At 35.2% G+C, this 20,299-nt stretch overlaps 1 protein-coding gene across 2 annotated transcripts in view; it reads left to right on the top strand.

The window, feature by feature from the left end:
- The window catches only part of dysf (neuronal PAS domain protein dysfusion), a 302,152-nt gene that overhangs the window by 25,477 nt on the left and 256,376 nt on the right, over positions 1 to 20,299 (top strand). The window lies entirely within an intron of this gene.

The following is a 20,299-nucleotide window of genomic DNA, read 5'->3' as shown; positions in this document are numbered from 1 at the left end:
CCTAGTTGCTCTAGCTGTATCTAAAGCTGTAAGGTAGCTACTTTTATTGGCTCAATAGTAGCTAGATATAGATATTCCCATGTTCTATATTATATAGATTCCAGAGTATGTAGTAGATAAAACTGCTGCTTTTAACCTGGCCGTAAATTTAGATAAAATTTAAATTATAAATTTAAACACAAACTTTATCTGATATAATTGGGTAAACCGAAATAGTTTTGTGCAATGAGTTTGCGCACTAGGAGAGCAGTTGTCGGCTACATTTTTGACTTTTCTTTATGACGTCATTTCCGTGGGAATTTGTCTGTTTCTTTAAATTTACTGGGAATACGAGAAAAGTCTTCTTTTTTTTTTTGCTTAACTTAAAATCAAGCTTAAGCTTTCACTTTTGCTGCTAAGGAAAATGTTGTGATCAAATCGATTTTTTTGGGGGGAAAATCTTATTTTTATCGGATATATATTTTTTGAGAATTTTCTTTTCCCTACTTTCGAAGAGAAAAATGGTCTATATGTGAGGTGAGTGCAGAATATCTTGTAAAAGTAAAAGCGCACGAAGTTGTTATTTCCGCTTTAAATCCGACCAGCAGTTTTCACTTAACTGAAAGAATTGGTGTTTCTTATTTCTTTTTCTTTTTCTTTTTTTTTTGAGACTTTCCTCAAAAAATGATTTTGATTTTCTTTAAACTTTGGAAAAACATTTAAGTACGTACATATGTAGATTTTTTTTTCGTATTTCACTTTGAAAACATGCAAAAACACTCCAACAAACAAAAAACACTTTTCGCGTTTCAAGGGTCCACAAAGAAGTATTTCTGGTAAATTTGAACGTATCTCAATATTTTTACGATCTTATTTCCTTTTAGTTATGGATTTTTTTTTTTTTTGTGCCACATTCTTTTGGCATAGTATGTGATCACTTCCTCCGTTAATGTTATACGCGTAGTATTAGTATCATATTTTACAGACAGGAGCAAAATAGGCGCTCTAGTACGATATCTCATTTTGTTTGGGTTTCATTAGATTTATGGTAACCATTTGTGTTATCTGTAAACCACTTTAAAGACAATTAAAATAATGTTTATGTGCTAACGGTACCAAATCACTTGTTTACCGAATAATCTTTTAATGTGTCTTTTGACTCCTTACTACGTTTGTTCGAAGCTCACCTTTTTTTATATATATATATATATACAGGGTGAACCAGTAAGTATTGTCCATAGGCCTACTGTGTAGAGTACACCTAAAAGTAGAGTTCAATGACGTATTGGCCAAATAATTCAGAGTTTAGATTTTTTTTTTAAGTGCAATTTGTAACCTTTGACTTCCTTATTTTAAGACAGCCTATTTTAACATTGACAAAAGAGTTCTCAATGAATTAAACAACTTGATAAACTAACACTGTTGAGTGCTCGTGAACACGTTTTCTTGCAAAAACAAGCGTAACTTCTCATACGAAGATAAAAGAAATCCTGGAAAATGGATATACCGTTTGAAAGCCCATTAAACAAGGAAAATTTTACTAAAAAAAAGTGCCAGCACCTAGGTCTGATAATGATCACATAAGGGCCTAATGCGTTTTCTTGAAAATTTCTATTACTTTTATTTTTCCAGCATTCAGAGGAAGATTGAGGCTGTTTGGAGAATAACTTATGTTTTGAAATGGTATCAAATTTATCTGTCTTTCTAACCGTGTCATCCAGAATCGAATTCGGACTAAAACTTTCTGAGTAATAACATTTTTATTGGGGAAAAACAGTAATGATTTTTTGAAAAAAAAATTTAAAGTGGCGTCACACAAGAACAGTGGAAAATATCTCGTTGGCCAATACGTCATTGAACTCCACTTTAGATGTACCTCACGCAGTAGACCTGTAGACATTACTTACTTATACAGGTTCACCCTGTATTATATAAAAAAGGTTAAACAGAAAATAGGTTTCTCTGAGGGAAGAGATTAGATCCCAGGCGGAAATTCCGGTTAAATGATTCCTATGAGAAAAACATACACGGCCATGGAAAGAAAAAACACTGTCCGTTTACAAGCAATGCCCTTAAAAACAAAACCCTACCAGCCACCTCAAGATATTGATGACCCAGAATTTAGTGGCTGCCATAAATTCTTAAACTGGAAGGTTCACGCAAAGAATATTTTGGATACATCCATCCTTCCATTGAAAGAAAGACATAACAACTTCCGTTATGGTTTTTTTTTGGCATTTGCGGTTCCAAAAAAAAAAAAACTTCGTGATGATGATTGTGAGAGTTAAGGATATTTTCTGCCGCTCCATCTGTAGCCCTAGATTCTACGAGGTCGTTTGAAAAATCCGTGCAAAAATAAAAACTGCTAAATTTTTTGGGGTAAACCTTTTTTATTTTTCAACATAGTCTCCTTTTAGGCTTATACACTTCGTCCAACGCTGCTCTAGTTTGTTAATCCCTTCCGAATAATAGGATTTGTCCAAGTCTGAAAAATAGTCATTCGTTTCTGCAATCACCTCCTCGTTGGAATAAAATCTTTTTACCGCCAGCCATTTCTTCATATTGGGGAACAAATAGTAGTCCGAGGGAGCCAAGTCTGGAGAATAGGGGGGATGTGAAACGAGTTGGAACCCTATTTCCATTAATTTTGCGACCACAACTGCTGAGGTGTGAGCTGGTGCGTTGTCGTGATGGAAAAGGACTTTTTTGTGGGCCAATCGTGGGCGTTTTTCTTGCAGCTCGGTTTTCAAACGGTCCAATAACGATGAATAATATGCACCTGTAATAGTTTTACCCTTTTCCAGATAGTCGATGAGGATTATTCCTTGCGAATCCCAAAAGGCAGTCGCCATAATCTTTCCGGCCGAAGGAACGGTCTTCGCCTTTTTTGGCGCAGATTCCCCCTTGGTAACCCATTGTTTAGATTGTTCTTTGGTCTCAGGAGTGTAGTGATGTATCCATGTTTCATCCACAGTGACGAAACGACGCTTAAAGTCCTGCGGATTCTTCTGGAACAGCTGCAAACCGTCCTTACACGATTTCGTTTTTGGTCAAGCGTGAGCAATCGCGGTACCCATCTTGCGGATAGCTTTGTCATGTCCAAATGTTGATGCAAAATATTATGTACCCGTTCATTCGAGATGCCCACAGCACTAGCAATCTCACGCACCTTCACTCTTCTGTCATTCATCACCATATCATGGATTTTATCAATGATTTCTGGCGTAGTAACCTCAACAGGGGCGTCCAGAACGTTCAGCGTCACTTGTGCCCCATATGGCCACTCCGAAAATTTTGAAACCACTTATAAACTGTTCTAATCGAAGGTGCAGAGTCACCATAATGTTTATCAAGCTTCTCTTTAGTCTCCTGAGGCGTTTTACCTTTCATAAAGTAGTGTTTAATCAACACACGAAATTCTTTTTCGTCCATTTTTTGAAAATCACTCGACTTCCTCGATTCAAACGAATGCCAAACACATAGAAATAGACCGATCTGGCTGAAACTTGGTGTGTGTTCTTCCAAGAGATGCTACTAACTAAACATAACCTCGATACGCGCCAGTAGTGCTTTCTCTCTGACTTTGCACGGACTTTTCAAACGACCCTCGTATCCCTTAGGGTATCCACCTTGAAATATTTTTTCCAGTATCCAGTCTCATGATTAATTAATTAACTGGCCATAATTGGAAGTGCAAAATTTGTGTACGCATTCTCACAATTTATTTAAATTAACAAGCTACGATAATATTCAATGTTGTATTCAATTATTATATCTTCATTACATAATGATCAATATTAACTAATTATGTAATTTAATGTAATTATTATTATTTTTTGTTTTACAATTTTCTTCTTTTTTTTCTCGTTTTTATTAATACGATAATCATTGTTATAATGATTTTTGATTATATATAAATTCTAAATTACATAATTACACATTACATATATTACAGCCCATATTCTTTCGTATTACATACTATGTTGTAAGGTTCACTTTAAGAGTTATAAAAATTATATGAAAATTATTATTAACTGTAAGCCCCCTCCACCAAAAATATTGTGATGTTCACATAATTATGTACTTTACTATATTCTATTATTTATTAATTTTGCGTTTGTGAACTTTACCTCTCTCTTTCTCTTGTTCTCTGTCTCCATCTTCCTCAATTTTGGGAGTAAAGGTTGATGTGAGTGGTTATAGTATTTTAAACTTTAGGATTTACTGATATTTTTTCGACTTGCGCTCTATAATGATTACATCGTATATAGAGAGTGGTATCATCACAATATCGATAATCTAGTTTTTTTTTTCGATTAATCGAGGTAAAAAAAAAAAATTATTTAATTCATATTTTTGGACCACCAACGTATGTATATTCTGCCTGTATTGGAAATATGTAACCATCCCATAATTGTAACACGAAAATCGCAGCATTTAAATTTTGATATTAGATATAGATACTCGACAGAGTTTGCAAAAATAGGAAACCGGAAGTTTATCGAATTAATTATACAGTCGAACCTCTCACTAATCTGGACACTGGCGGGGTAAAGCAAAGTGGAGACGCTATTTGGTGGTGGCCGTTAGAAGGAGTGTAGGCAAGTTTCATAATGAAAAAATATGGGTTTTCTTTTTCCAAACATCTATTTAAAAATTGTTTATAATTAATAGAATTTAAAAACGTGCATAATTGCATAATTATTGCAGCTATATGATATGCATCAAGTTTTCCTGAATTATCCAAAAAAAATTTATCAAAAATCATCCACTTGCATAATTTCAACCGGCCCCAGCTGCAGATGTACTGGCCACCGTCGTCGTTGATCCGCACGGCCGCATTCATTCTTTTACGTCAGCTTGACTAGGTCATATGGTGTATTATTATTACCATTCGATTGTTCTTGAGAAGCCCTTTCCAACCGTATACTATCTCTGAATTTGGCTTTGGCTTTTCGTCGCGTATAGGCCGACATTATATATTTTTGATAATATTTTTTTTATTCTAACACCTTTATTTTATTCACTGTCACTATTTTACGCTAATGTTTTATATACAATCGATAGATTGTGACGACAGCTGACGATTAAAACTTAAATGAACATCGTAGCTTCTCCGAGTCAAAAGTTATACTCATTGCTAATCTCGATACTCAGCAAAATGATCTCAAAATGGCGGCGCTTGCCCCCTCCACCGCGCGCGATGCGTCACAGTCTTCGCTTATCGTAATGAATTCTTCTATCCTTTAGCTATCCAGTGGTCTAATTTAATTTTGGATGTAGACGATAGATTCGAAACTATAATGCCAAACTGTATCCCCCAAATTTGTTATCATTAGTTTTTTTGGATTGCCACCATATGATTCAAATTTAAAGACGTATTCACGTCAAAACTACATATTATTGACTTATTTTATAATTTTTATAATAATCATCACATTTATTTATAACAATAATAATTTATGGTAAAATTATCATCATACTAAAAAATAATATTTTATTTTAAACATTTCTCTGATGATTATCATCAAAAATACCATAAATACAAATAGCAATATAAATTTACATTGCATTTATTATCCACATTTAACTTCTTTTTTTTTATTACTTTATGAACGGTAAATTTTGCTAAACTTAATGGACAGTCGCACTTTTACTATAATTGTAAAAATAATCACTAATTTTGTTTTACAAGACGTTTTGTTTTTTCAACGCGTAGATTCCATCTCGGTCCTCCAAAATAATTGGCTTAATCTGCGTTTTTCCAACACCCAAACCTAATTGTACATGATTAAATTTTTGTTAGAAATTATGCAAACTCCCAGAATAATATTGAATTTCTTAGAAAAATAGAACAAAACTTACCGGCAAGTTGACGATGTCTCGATTTGGTTTTTGCAAAATCTTCCCAACACAATTATTTTCTCTTTCTAGAGTTAACCACTTTCGTTTCGGGAGACATATCGGGAAAAAATAATATTGTTCGTCCAAAGTAATATTGAAAAATGATTAAAATGGTACAAGATGTATGGAGCTTATATAGGAAACTTTAGGAAAAACCAGAAAAAAAGGAAAAACTTGAGAGGGGGATAATTATTTTTATTACCGCGTCAAAAGAACTTTTTTAAGAATAAGGTGGTCGTTGGTGGGAGGAGGTGAAACATAATAATCCGTTCCCCAAAATCAATGTCCACAGTCGCTATGTAGAGTGTCCGTTAGACGGAGGTTCTTTTATATAGAAAGTGTATAGGGGTAAAAACGGGGAAATCCAAAAAACTGCCCGTAAATGGAGGTGGCCGCTAGTGAGAGTGTCCTTTATGGGAGGCTCAACCGTATTTAATTTAGTCATTTGTGGGATCATAATGATTTATGACGTAAAAGTAGTGTACTGAGGCTCAGTCTATCGAATTTTAGGATCGTGCTTTCGTCCCCCCCCCTCCACACCAACCTCTAAATTGATATCTTTTCACGTCATTCTTTAAATATGTTTCGTGAATATTACATTGTAATGCCTAGTTTTTAAAAGTATAACGAGTTAAACACCGTCATTTGGAAGGGGCGGGTGTGGGGACGTCTCCTGGAGAACAAAACAATTGTGGCGGGGATTTACGAGCGAGCATTATAGTAATGGTCTTCTAAGAGGCGTCTGCCTCATTGGCTAACAACTAAACTAGATCTCCATCTGTATGAAATATTTTTCAATTTCTTTTCTTTTTTTTTCTATCTTTCTCTCTCTTTTATCCCAAGAGATCTGTTGGCGGTCCCTTTGACCACCATGTTAGCGTAGCCCAAACTCCTAACTCGCCGCTTCATACCACACACACACTAGCTAGCTGGCTTGTGTCTGTCTGTCCTCACGTCCTAACTTTTGTGTACATTCACCATTGAATGAATAAGCGCTTCCAATTTTTAAATTTGAATTTTTGAAGCATTAATATGCAAATCAGATAGTAAAGATGTTCTATTTTGCTTTAGTTTATTTAAAAAAACTCGGACAACTTAGCGTGAACACTAACTTAACATTCACTTATCACAGTTTATATAATTAAGTTTTCCGGAACTTGGGAACTTATAATTTGGTAGCTACGTGAAGTACCTATTTGTAAAAAAAAGCACTTTTTTTGGGGATACTTCCGGTAAAAAATAGCCTGCTTACACTACTTCCGCAAAGCCTCCTTCTTCTCCATATTATTTGAAGCATTTTACACAAGCAAAGTTCATTTTAAAGCACTTCTGGGAAAGAATGCTTCAGAAGAAGTATGAGAAAAGTAAAGTAATCGCCTATTTTTTCAGGCTGGACTTTACGTCCAACTACCAAATTAGGTGTCGTGGACGGAGGCGACTAGCAAACTTACTTTACTGTAAATTTCTTTTATTAACCATTAAATGAAATCCAAGGCCTAGGACCGAGAATCGAAGCCAGTACCACAATACACATTAGCTTCGAAGGTCTCTTTTAAAAGTATGATTCCTGTCACTTATAACCATTTTTCACCCAGAACCAGTCCTGGGGTATCACTAAGGGTGCAGCAGTTCGTGAGGTTCTCAGAGATTGTATCTGGAGAGAGAACATGAAAAGTACTGGGTGATGCTTACTGGGGGTCAAACACATTAAGAGTATAATGCCTTAGGTGTGTAAACTAAGAACCAAAGAGACTCCTGGGTTTGGGCAGATTACAGGCCTATTCATGCAGGGCATGGTATGTGCAGGAAGCACCTGCACAAGGTGGGGGCTTATTAGCTCGGAACCGTTGTGTAGATTGTGTGTTAGGAAGAGGAGGAAATGGCCTCTAAATCCAGCGACTGCGCTGCGATATCTTTGAAACTTTAAGGCCAAAGGAGATTATAGCGCAGAAGGAACTGGTAGGGAAAGTCCTCAACTTTTTTAGAAGGGGAGGTTTCATCTAATAGACCCAAAAGGGGAAGGCACAATAAGCCTCTTGTGGCTACGGTGCCGTGAGACATGGGTCTCGTACCGCTTCTAATCTTAATCTAATACCATTTCAAGCGCATTAAATGAGTTTATAAAATCCCTAATTTCCGTTTTCATCTAGTATTTTCGGTCATTATCCTAAATAATTCCATCTATAACTTTAATCCCAGACGGCCTCGATTTCCTCGACAGTATTTTATCTCATCATCTCAATTTAACATTGTTATTTAGGTCATTTTACTAACAAAATTTAATACAAAAAAAACATCAATTGATGGATGATTATATTATTAAGTCATTTGATAGTCCAGAAGAATAAAAAGGTCGTTGGGGGTCATCGTGTCCGTCAGATGAATGAAATAAACAACCAATAATCCTAATTTCAAGGATTCCTCTCTCTCTCCCACCCACCTAAAAAGCAGAAATCCATCTGGTGGCTAACTCCCTAGCTAGGATTATAGGTCAAGGTTATATAGGTACTTGATTCAATCTGTTAGTCAAAATAGTTATTGAATAATAACAAATAATAAAAACTAACGATATTATCACTTATTATTGATGTTAACGATAAAAGAATGAATTTTTGGCTAAAGAATTTTAACTTTTCTTGAACAATAACTCTAAAATTGATTAGTTATCTTTAAGGAGCTTAAAAACAGCTTTTGAGTCAGCATAATGTTGCACAGAAAAGGCACTGAAAAGACTAAATTTTTGTTTTGTTCCCTTACTAAGTAAGTAGGATAAAAAGTGAAAGTAAAGTAATACTTTACTTTAGTAATCCGTAACCGCAGCCTTCTTGATTCAGTTATGATTATGGGATTATTTTATTTGGTACTAAGATAGTGCATTGCATGGGTTGGATTCATAATATTAATGAATATATGGTTAAAATACTAGACCCGCAAAGCTAAGATGTATTGTTGGTTTAGTGGGTTCGATTCCCCCGGTCTAGGGCCTTGGATTTTATTTAATGGTTAATATGAGAAGTTTACAGTAAAGTATGTTAGGCGGTTATAAGCTAGACCCGCAATGCTAAGATGTATTGTTGGTTTAGTGGGTTCGATTCCCCTGGTCTAGGTCTTCGATTTTATTTAATGGTTAATTTGAGAAATTTATAGTAAAGTATGTTAGGCGGTTGTAGGCTAGACCCGCAATGCTAAGATGTATTGTTGGTTTAGTAGGTTCGATTCCCCCGGTCTAGGCCTTTGATTTTATTTAATGGTTTATATGAGAAATTTATAGTAAAGTATGTTAGGCGGTTATAGACTAGACCCGCAAAGCTAAGATGTATTGTTGGTTTATTGGGTTCGATTCCCCCGGTCTAGGCCTTTGATTTTATTTAATGGTTTATATGAGAAATTTATAGTAAAGTATGTTAGGCGGTTATAGACTAGACCCGCAAAGCTAAGATGTATTGTTGGTTTAGTGGGTTCGATTTCCCTGATCTAAGTCTTGGATTTTATTTAATGGTTAATATGAGAAATTTATAGTAAAGTATGTTAGGCGGTTATAGACTAGACCCGCAATGCTAAGATGTATTGTTGGTTTAGTGGGTTTCGATTCCCAGTGTCTGGGCTTTGGATTTTATTTAATGGTTAATATGAGAAAATTACAGTAAAGTATGTTTGCTAGTCGCCTCCGTCCACGATACCTAATTGGTACTTTGACGTAAAGCCAGCCTGAAAAAATAGGCATTACTTTACTTTTACTTTATTAGATAGATAGATAGATAGATAGTGTTTTTATTTTTTCTAATTTACAAAATACACACAAAAAATTTATATATACAAATACACTATAGACAATGGACATTTGTCCGTCTGCCAAGTTAACCTCGTATGTTAAAAACAACTGAAAATATTTACTTCTAATTTTAATAAACAATTTACTTAATTAAATAATAATTTTATTATGCAACCAAAAATAAAATAACAAAAATAACGTACTTCAGTAGTAAGAGATTGGAGATAAAATAATTAGTATGAGATTAAAGGTAAAATACATAAAACAGAATAAAATAAATAAAAATAAATAATTAAAGTGAAAAATAAAACTATCCATTGTATTGTGATATCAGGAAAGCTCTATAAGTGGATGCGGTCTGTACGTATGAATACAACGGGTACCAGTTGCCCCTTCCGTTTAAAAAACTTATAATCTCGTCACTAGTCAATTCTGCCTTATTGAACCACCTTACCCTGTACTCCCTGAGTATCGGACACACGGCAAGGAAGTGGAAAGCACACTCTTCTACACCCAAATTACACATAGTGCAGAGTCGGGAATTTTCATCTGCCCACGGCTTGAAGTTCAGATCTAACAGCTGGCATCTCGCCCGAAACACCACTCTCTTTAGGTGTAAACTACCCTCGTCTGACATATATTTTTTATAATTATCAAGTAGATCCTGACTCAATAGCTGGTTATAAAGAGAGTAATGCTGCGAGCGGGAGGCCAGTGACAACATATCCCTTTTATGCCGATCTTCAAACAATTGCAGAATTGTACTCTTCCAATCAGGCAACTTTACACGCTCCTCCAGGAACTTCTCGACGCCACAACCATAACGATCCGATAATTCCAGCCAAGAGCGATACCAGTATAGTTTTTTATTTATTACTTTTTGCGCAATAATTTTGGGTAGACGATGGTCGGGTAGTTGTAGAACTTTTATTACATATTGTATCTGCATTCTTAATGTATATAGATACAAAGGTTTTAACCCAGTCTCTATAAACAACATGTAACTCGGTGTCCAACGTGGTAACGCAAACAGTTTTTTAATAAAATATCTTAATAGTATTTCTACTTCATCAAACTGTTGGTGACCCCACACTTGGCAACCGTAACACATAGCAGCACGTGAGACCGCATTAAACAAGGAATACTTAGTTGATAACGGAATTTCGCCTCTACCAACAAGATCTCTCCAAGTGCAATTAATCCCATACTTAGATACAGATAACTTATCTTCGAAATGCCGTCTCAGGGATAACTGCGGTGTCATTCCGATACCCAGATATTTATAATAATTCACTGTCTCAATACAAGACCCACCCAAAAACCATTTCTCATCACGAGCCAGTTTGCCGCCGTTCCTAAATACTACGATTTTCGATTTATTTAAGTTTATCTTTAAGTTCCATAAATTCGAGTATTCGTGCAATCTATTTATCATGTTCTGAAGGTCTCTGGGAGTAGAGCTAATAAGGACTATATCATCTGCGTACATTAAACAGTTTATTCTTGTACCATCCACCCCCACACCGCCCCCTATGTACTCAGGTAGATCATTTATATAGAGAGAGAACATCATAGGTGATAGCAAACATCCTTGCTTCAGACCTAACTTTGTGCTAAAACTTCTAGTGACGCCATCCTGAACCCAAACCGCCGACCGAGTATTGGAATATAACCCCTTAAGAGTATTAATAAATTTTGAAGTTAATCCAACATTATATAACTTATAATACAGAGATTCCCTAACTGGAGAGTCAAATGCGCTGCTATAGTCCACAAAGAAACAATATAGTTTCTGTCGTTTTACCGAAAGCCTGATTTTTATTAGATTAAACAATGTGAATATATTATCTATTGTGGAATAATTTTTGCGAAAACCAGCCTGGCCTTCATTTAAAACATTGTTTCGATTCCCAGTGTCTGGGCTTTGGATTTTATTTAATGGTTAATATGAGAAAATTACAGTAAAGTATGTTTGCTAGTCGCCTCCGTCCACGATACCTAATTGGTACTTTGACGTAAAGCCAGCCTGAAAAAATAGGCATTACTTTACTTTTACTTTATTAATGACCAATTAAATGAGTTAAAATTGCGAGTTTTTTTTTTGTGGCATAACCGGAAGTATACAAACGTTTCTCGAGAACAATTTAAACTAAATTCAAACACTATCCCTTCTCTAGAAGTGGGATGATCTCGATCATGCCACTTTTTAACTCATTGTATTGGCCATTAATATTTACCAATTAGATCCATGCACTAACGGTGGTATCAAATAAAATAATAACGTCATAATTGTAACCGAATTTTTTTAAAAAAAAAAAAAAAAAGCTGCGGTAACAGCTACCATAACCATCAAAACCTAGTATAACCTCCACAATGAATCATTCTCCTTTCATTTAGAAAAAAAAAAACCTCCTTATCACATATCAGCCATTGGATTGATAAGGGGGCCCCGGATAAGTGACGGAAAGTTTGGTATGTGGAGAAAGACAAAGATCTTATTGTGTCCACGTGCACCACCGGCTTAGCCTTTAATCTAAGGCCTCCCTTCCTCCACCGTATTTGATAAAATATGGTTTATGTCTAAGAGTTCTGTTTTTATCATTAATTATTTGAGTGCTCTTTCACTTCGCCCCCCTCTCCAAATTATTTTTTTTTATCTTTTTTAAGAGATTTACTTTTTGTGCCTAAATCTGTAATTTAGGAAACCATTAGCTATTTAATTCCTAAATATTTATTTTTATAAAAAAAAAGCTATTATCATTACTTTTTAAGTAGCCATATAATCAATCTAGGTTACCCTGATCACGGAACATAAAAGGAAAGAAATTAGTGTTCAGGCATCTTCTATTTTTTATGTCTTCCCCCACTTCTTTTTAAAGAGTTCCTGTTTACAAAATTATATCCGTACGTCACGACAGGAATTAAAGTTTCTATCGTTTGTCCTTCTCTCAAACGTATGCACATCCTTGTATGTTTCTAATATTATGCGCGAACAAGTACTACTTCTAACTCATAGAACGTTAGCCACGGAAAAGGTGAAAGTGAAAAACTTTACTGCGAACACTAACACGACTATTTCTTTGCTAATATTCTGGATGAGAAGGAGCAAAATGTGAAAATGAAAATTAAAAAAAAAGAAAAAAAAAGAAAAGTCTATTGACCTAAAATTTAAAAAGACCGTACAATATACTGCAATTTTCTCCCCCTCCCCCCCAAAAGAGGGTCCTTAATCGAATTTTCTTAGACAAATCGATAAAACTTGTAGACAACCATCAAGTGCAAGTGTGTGGGTATTAAATCGACTTTAAAAAAACACCATCTTCCAGTAAGAAAGATAAAAAAAATCAAGAAGGCCCTTGCCTTAGACTCTCTAGCCTGTCTTCTGTTCAATCTGGTATTAGAAAAAGTAATTAGTAAATCCGGTATATAGACCTCAGGCACTATTGGTAATAAATCCGTCCAAATACTGGTATACGCAGATGACGTAGATATCGTTGCAAGATCCCTCTCAGCGCTAAAAGATGCTTTCCAAAAGTTCACTTCAGAAGGCGGCGTTACCTATGGGTCTCACGATCAACGAAAGTAAAACAAAATATACATGTATGTCGGACCCAGGCAATAGGCCTCCTGGAGACGGTATTCAAATAGACTCCTTCTTCTTTTTTTTTTTTTTTTTTTGCTAAAGTTGAAGAGTTCGTGTACCTTGGCTTCAATACCTCCAATATCATTTCGCAGGAGAAGGTTGGGAAAGACTGAGCTGGGCGGGGCATGTTGCGAGAATGGATGGCGGATCGATTCCCAGAAGATCGCTCGAGATTGGGATAGGCGGTGAAAGAGTGGAGTAGGCAGACCAAAGTTGAGATGGGAGGATGGTCTCATTAGTGTCGCCAGAAACCTGCTAAAGGTGAGAAATTGGAAAGAAGCGGCTGCAAATGACCAGGAACTATGGAATAGATTCATTGGGGGGAGGCTAGGACCCACCAAGGGTTGTAACGCCAATTAGATTGATAGATAGATAAATATCCTCAACTTCCGGTTTCGAGATTTTTGATCGATACTGATCGATTGTAAAACAAATTGAAAGATTCAACTTCCTTTCCGTCACACTTTTTGAACATAACCACCATCGCAGACCTTGGAAAAATCGTCCTTGGAAAATTTTAAAATGGATTTTTCTTGTGAAATCTTGAAATAAAAATAATGTATTATCTACGTAATAATTTGTTTATTTGTTAAGTGATAGAAAAATTTTATACTTGAAATGATAAAAACATTATGATCTTTGAATTCAGGATTACATTTGAAGCTGTGTGTGTGTGTGTTAGTATTTTACGTGTATATATTTGAATTATATACATATATATTTATATTTAGAGAGAGAGGGTGTGAGAGAGATGTACAATATTACATAATCATATTGACTAACATGTTCCTTTACTTATGACATCATCATCATTTATTGAACAAGGTCAAGTTCGAGTGGAGATCGGATATTGTCTTGATAGTGGCTTTGGTGATGGTGGAGGGGAAGAAATGAAGTGTGGTCCAGCTAACAGCAGCCATTATCTCTCGTTATCATCTCTCTCTCTCTCTCTCGATCTCTCTCTAAATATATAAATATACAGGCCGACACGGGGGGGTAAATATTTATCAGAAAATTATTGTTGAAAATTATTAGTTTGGCAAATCAATTTTTCATTTTTAATAATTCACACCTAATTTTAAGAAAATATTTTTTTGAACTCTGAACATACGAAAATTACCCATATTAAATATAATTTCAAAATAAAAATAAACTGCCAGAATACTACGAAACATAGGGACGATAGAAGAGAGAATATTAGCTAAAGAATGTATGCTAAACGTTTAGTGGTTAAGCTATCAGCTGTTCAAAATATCTAAAATATCCAATCCAACAGCTCTTTGCTAAAGAATTTCAGGTCCAGGTCAGCTAGATTTAACGCTGGCCATTAGAATACCATTAAGTGTTTCTTTAAATGAACTTTACGGAAAGGGGGGGGGAGAAAATCATCATAAAATCACCACGTGCTCTTGCAAGAACTCCTGCAGGAGGTTTTCCAGCGGGAATAATCCTGGTTTTACGTGTCTTTCACGCACTGACTGGTTTTGATTGATTGTTCCCACATTGTGTACCATCTTTTTATGGGTCCCTTTTCAATTATTAAATAGGAATTAAACTTTAGAGGAAAGCTGAAATGACGATGAATCGATTTTTGCAGTTTTCTTGTTTATTTGTTCGTCTGTTTTGTTTTGGCTTTTTTTTTTTTTTTTTTGTGGCATTGGCTTCCGCCATACAGCCAGCATCGTCTAGGTGCTTATCACTAGAATATCACTCACTCTCCATTCTTACCTACAAATACATTCGCTTCACACATTCATCATTCTACTATATACTGCTATTTACATAAACTACTGCTAATGGATGGAGCAGCACTCTGTGCTCCTGCCATCCTTATAGCTTAACCAAAATTAAAATCACGTAATCCTTCTCTAAGCATTTTATTCCATTCATTCTAATTCGGCTATAGCTTTTAAATACATTCATATTTTATTGCTAGCTCTGCTATCGACTTAAGCACATAAATGTTGGTGGAGAATATAATGTCTTCGTAGCGAAATGGTGCATCTAAATACCTGTATATATCGTCAAACATTCGTTTCCTTTCTACCACATAACGTGGACATATCATTATTACATGTTTGAAATCCTCCTCCTCATTGCAATCTACGCAAAGAGGAGAGGACCTTTTGTTGATCCTGTGTAGATACGATCCGCACACCGCGTGGTTCGCTCTCAGCCTGCTTATTGTCGTAACAACCCATTTATTAGTTGCCCATTTCCTTTTACCCTTTGTACGCTCATAGCACAGTTGAGTTCTTGGAACTTTTATTTGAAGCATTTTCCAATGGAAATGCCTTTTTAAAGCAATTCTTCGGAAGTGGGTTGAGTTAAGTTTCCGTCTATTTTTCCTCCATTTGCCAAAGTAAAATGAGCGTCCTCATTGGTTAACCTTAATAAAAAAAAAATTGATTATGAAAAATTTCGAATTTTAAGGAAATCAGATGAGCGGTAGTGCCATTTTACAGAATATGTTTTTGTTTTTTTGCATCTTGGGCTTTACTTAGACCCAAGAAGACTTTCTTGGAACCCCCCACACTAGACTTAAAAGAACACAGAACTGAACAGACGTTATCGACTACTTAAAAGACTCTAAGACGATAGATCAAAACTCTCATTGGACAACAAAAGACTAATTTATACTTCTATCTTGAAACCCATCTGGATGTACGGAAAAGAGCTGTGGGGTTCAACCAAACGCTCCAGTCTCCGAAAGGATTCAATCTCTACAATCTAAAATACTTCGAACTATTTGTAAACGCTCCATTTTATGTCTCCCAACCTGGACTATACACACTGATATTAACATTCCTTTTGTCACCACAAGTTGCTAAAACAAGATACAGTAAACTCCACTTCAGCCTGCAATCTCATATAAATCATCTAGCCCAAAAATCTTTCTTCTAGAACTCTTCCTGACAACCCTACAAGACGCCTTTAAAGACAGACTGGCCTCGTGATCTCCTCTCAAGTGAAGAGAGTGACTAACCATCTAATATTTGGGAGTGTTATCACTGGGTAACTTCTCCACTCGTTTACTTCTACTGTTCACTGTTATCACTGTTACTTATAGCGCTAACGCGCTGATTGTAGCACAATAAACGCAAAAAAAACACAAGTTTTTTGCACAAATACTATTTTTTACATTATATTTTGTTAAAAATATATATAGTGTATACGTACAGTAAAAGAAAATAACGATTCTTACTAGACATCTAATTTTTCCCAACTCCATATAAACTGTGATGTATATAAAAATTAATAGAATATGTATGAATCTTTTTTATTGGTTGTTAACAACTAGTATTACAGCGCATCTTATATCTATTAAACTCTTGAAGGACAATGTAAATGTCTAACATACAAACTTAGGTAAACACATGTCGTTTTAATAACCCTATCAAAATGGCCCCTCCTCCTATCTCTTTACCACATCATGGTCAGCTGGTGGTCACTTTTATGGAAATAATATCTATAGCCATGGTACAATAAGTTTATCCCAAGTAATAAAAGTGGCTATACACACGCTAGAGTGGCAGCACTGTGCTCAGCACAGATTTCACATAAAGATCTTTAAATACTCCGTACCACACGATATCTAGTCTCCATTGTTTGTCATCGCATATTCGCTGATTATAATCGCATCATATCTTGGAAAGTTTGTTTAACTAATAATGGTCTAACTTGAGCAAGTTTTCCCTTTTAGTTTAAATATATGGCCTTTTCACTTTATTTAATATACCAAATGAATTTTCACATTTTATTACTATTTCTAAAGTCTAAAAGAGCTTGTAAAAGTAGAAGTACTTATTTAAGTTGAGCGTATTACTTAATTATTACTACTATTATTTATCGAGACAAGTTTTTTTGGATTTTGAGCCTTATAGGAAGATAGCTAGCTCACTATACCGGCGAAAACGTCTTTGTATACTCTAAAACTGTCTTAAATTCGCTTTGTATCTTAAATGATACTCTATGACAATTCTTATTTAATAACTTTATTCAAAACTCATTGAGAGCACTCTAAAAACGACATTCTAATGATAGAACATCCTCTTAAGTTATGATTATTTTTTTTTTTTTTTTTTTTTGGCGCATCAACATCTGAGGTTATTGGCGCCCGGAGCTTTTTTCAGTGCACTGCCGGCCTCTGGACAGTGTTCTCTCGTTACAGACAACACTGTCCATCACCGGACAAGTGAGCTGTAAGAAGCTCCTAGGAAGAGAAAATCTAAGGGTCAGCTGCTGGATTCGAACCCGGGACCTCCGCGTGGGAGTCCAGTATGCTAACCTCATAGCTAATCCCTTCCCTTATATGATTATTATTATTATTATTTGACTATAGCAGTACTAAAATCTAGAAAATTAAATATTTTTTCTTTAATTCGGAGTAGTAAAAATGTACGAGGGAATAGAGAAAGTGGAGAATAGATAGGAGAAGAAGGGGAGAAATAAAGGATGTTAGAGTAAGAAATCCGTTTGAGTTAGGCAGTTGTTATCAAGTTGTACCGGTTGAAGACGTTCTTTTGATTTAAGTAGTACGCAGCTGTTTAAAAGGAGTTTGTTTTTTCTATGGTTGCTACGTTACGAATGTTTGTTTTTATTATGGTTGCTAGGTTACGGATGCTTTTGTTTTATTATGGTTGCTAGGTTACGAAAGTTTGTTTTTTTAAGGTTGCTATGTTACAGTTGTTTTTTTTTGCTAATTGTACAGTTAACGTTGAGAGGTTATAAGAGAACATTCCGTTTTGATAGTTCAGTGTGATTTTTGGTTGTTTTTAAATAAGGTGTTTTAGGTGTTGTATTTATTAAATTAGTTTGATTGAGCTGTATTTTTTTTACTTATTTTTTTTTTTGAAAGTTTAATAAAGCAGTGATTTGTAAAGTTATTCCAAAATAAATGCCTTCATCATTCAAATCCCTCTTTACGTGTATAAATTTGGATTTCGAAAATTGATTGTTCACTTTCATTTCACTTTTAGCACAAATTCTGAATTGATACAAGAGAAGTTACGTGAACTTATTGTCAGAATAGTTGTTAAATGTGTTTTAAAAAAATGCAATATAGTAAGTTAAGAGTACGAAGTATTCTGTTACATTTTGATTCGATTGATAGAAATGAAGCTAGCGGCCGATAAGGCTAAACCAGCCTAGTGTCTGATCAGCCTGTAGCCTTTATAGAGAGAATGGTGCTGCTATCTAGAGCCGAAGAAGAGAAGAGAGGATATATATTTGCATACATTGTGTTTTAACGGATTGGAATTTGCCTCGACGTAATACAGTAGTAGATGGTTTCTCACGCTGATGCCCGAGGTAAACACGCAAACGCTATTAGAGCTCTTGACGAACCTTCTTGGACATGGCAACCTCTACTTAACCTCCTTTATATATATATACATCCCTCTTTTTACTTCCAATACCGTCTTTCTCAGTTCTAGCTTCCCCTTCTGTCCCCCTCTACTCTGCCACAACCCCTTCTTTGCTCCCATAACTTATTATATTAATTATTTTTTTTAACTAAATATATGCTTTACAATACTAGAAAATGGTACCTGTATGGTGGAACATTTCGAAATTAGCGTATTACTAATTTAAATTACTTTTTCAACTGTATTATCCGTTTAGGAATGTTACCCCTCAAAGAAAAAAAGAACTATTCTGAATCCAAATTACCTTTTAATTATTTCTAATTGGAGGGGCAGGTATTGGTCTAGTGGTCATGAGCGTGGCTTTATAAGTGGGAGAACCCCAGTTCGAAGCCTGCATAGTAAAGTATGGGCTTTCGCATCCCCGTCTACAATACCTAATTTGAATAGTTTGACATTAAGCCCCGCCTGACAAAAATCGGCTATTACTTTACTTTTTCCCTTAATGAAATTCTTTAAACTTAAAACACTCGTGTCGTTATTCTTGGACTAGTACTGTCCGCGCAAACGCCTAAAAGATTCTCTTGTAGAGAGGGAGGGGAATGAGACAAAGTGAGATAGCGATGTTTCTGTGAGAGTCAGTCTACGGTAAACAGCCTTTCAACAGTAAACAGCAATCAATCTTAATGACATTAACATGCATTTCAAATCACTGCCCACAAAATATGCATTCCCAATGTAAAACTCTATTTTTTTGATTGTCGGTTCGCAACAATTGTCCCCAAAAAAAATTGAGAGATAAATAAAAGAGAAATAGAAATACTCGCAATGACGTAGAATAATAATTATTTTTATTATTATCCCTATATGTCATAAAAACAATTAAAAAATATATATATCCTATATGTATGTCCTTACATGAACCAAAACATAGTACATAGATACAAGGATATCATTTTCTAATAATATTATGGTGTGTGTGTAACTTTAATTATGGATAATAATGTTTTATTGCTTTGTGACTGGCTGCTTCTGATAAGGACGCTCCTTCATCTGTCTCTTTCTCTTTCTAATCCGTACTTCGGCGGATTGTGTTATTTTCAATCCGTGCTTTGTTAGTTGGAATGTCTATTTGTAGTTTTATGTACTTCCTACAAAACTTGGCCTACAGATATGCCTAATCTCTACGGACAGTAATGTATGGAAGGGTACGTAATTTCTTTGTAGATATTGTAAGTAGGTCTGTCATGTCTGCCAGTCTATCGTTGAAGAGTGTTCTTTTGTATAGTAATTAAACTTCTTATTGAAATGCCAAATGCCAAGGTTGTTTATGGCAGATGGGAGAAATGATTTGATTTTAATCTACTAAGAGAAAAAACATAGTCTAGTCTATAATTATTTTTTTTTTTTTAAATAATAAACTTTAATGAAAATTATCATAGGGAAGGGATTGGCTGATAGGATAAGCGTAACTGGATTCCCACGTAGTGGTCCCGGGTTCGAATCCAGCTTCTGGCCCTTAGATTTTTTTCTCTTCTTGGGAGCTGCTTACTGAATGGACATTGCTGTCTGTAACGAGAGGGAGCACTGTAAAGAAAAAAAAAGAAAATATCTAAATGGTCTAGTGCTGCACGAGAA

This window comes from Rhodnius prolixus, unplaced genomic scaffold (assembly GCF_049639745.1).
Source record: "Rhodnius prolixus isolate KJV_2025 unplaced genomic scaffold, Rpr scaffold_3, whole genome shotgun sequence".
NCBI lineage: Eukaryota > Metazoa > Arthropoda > Insecta > Hemiptera > Reduviidae > Rhodnius > Rhodnius prolixus.
The sequence above is the reverse complement of the archived record's forward strand: the minus strand, read 5'-3'. Positions and strand labels throughout refer to the sequence as shown.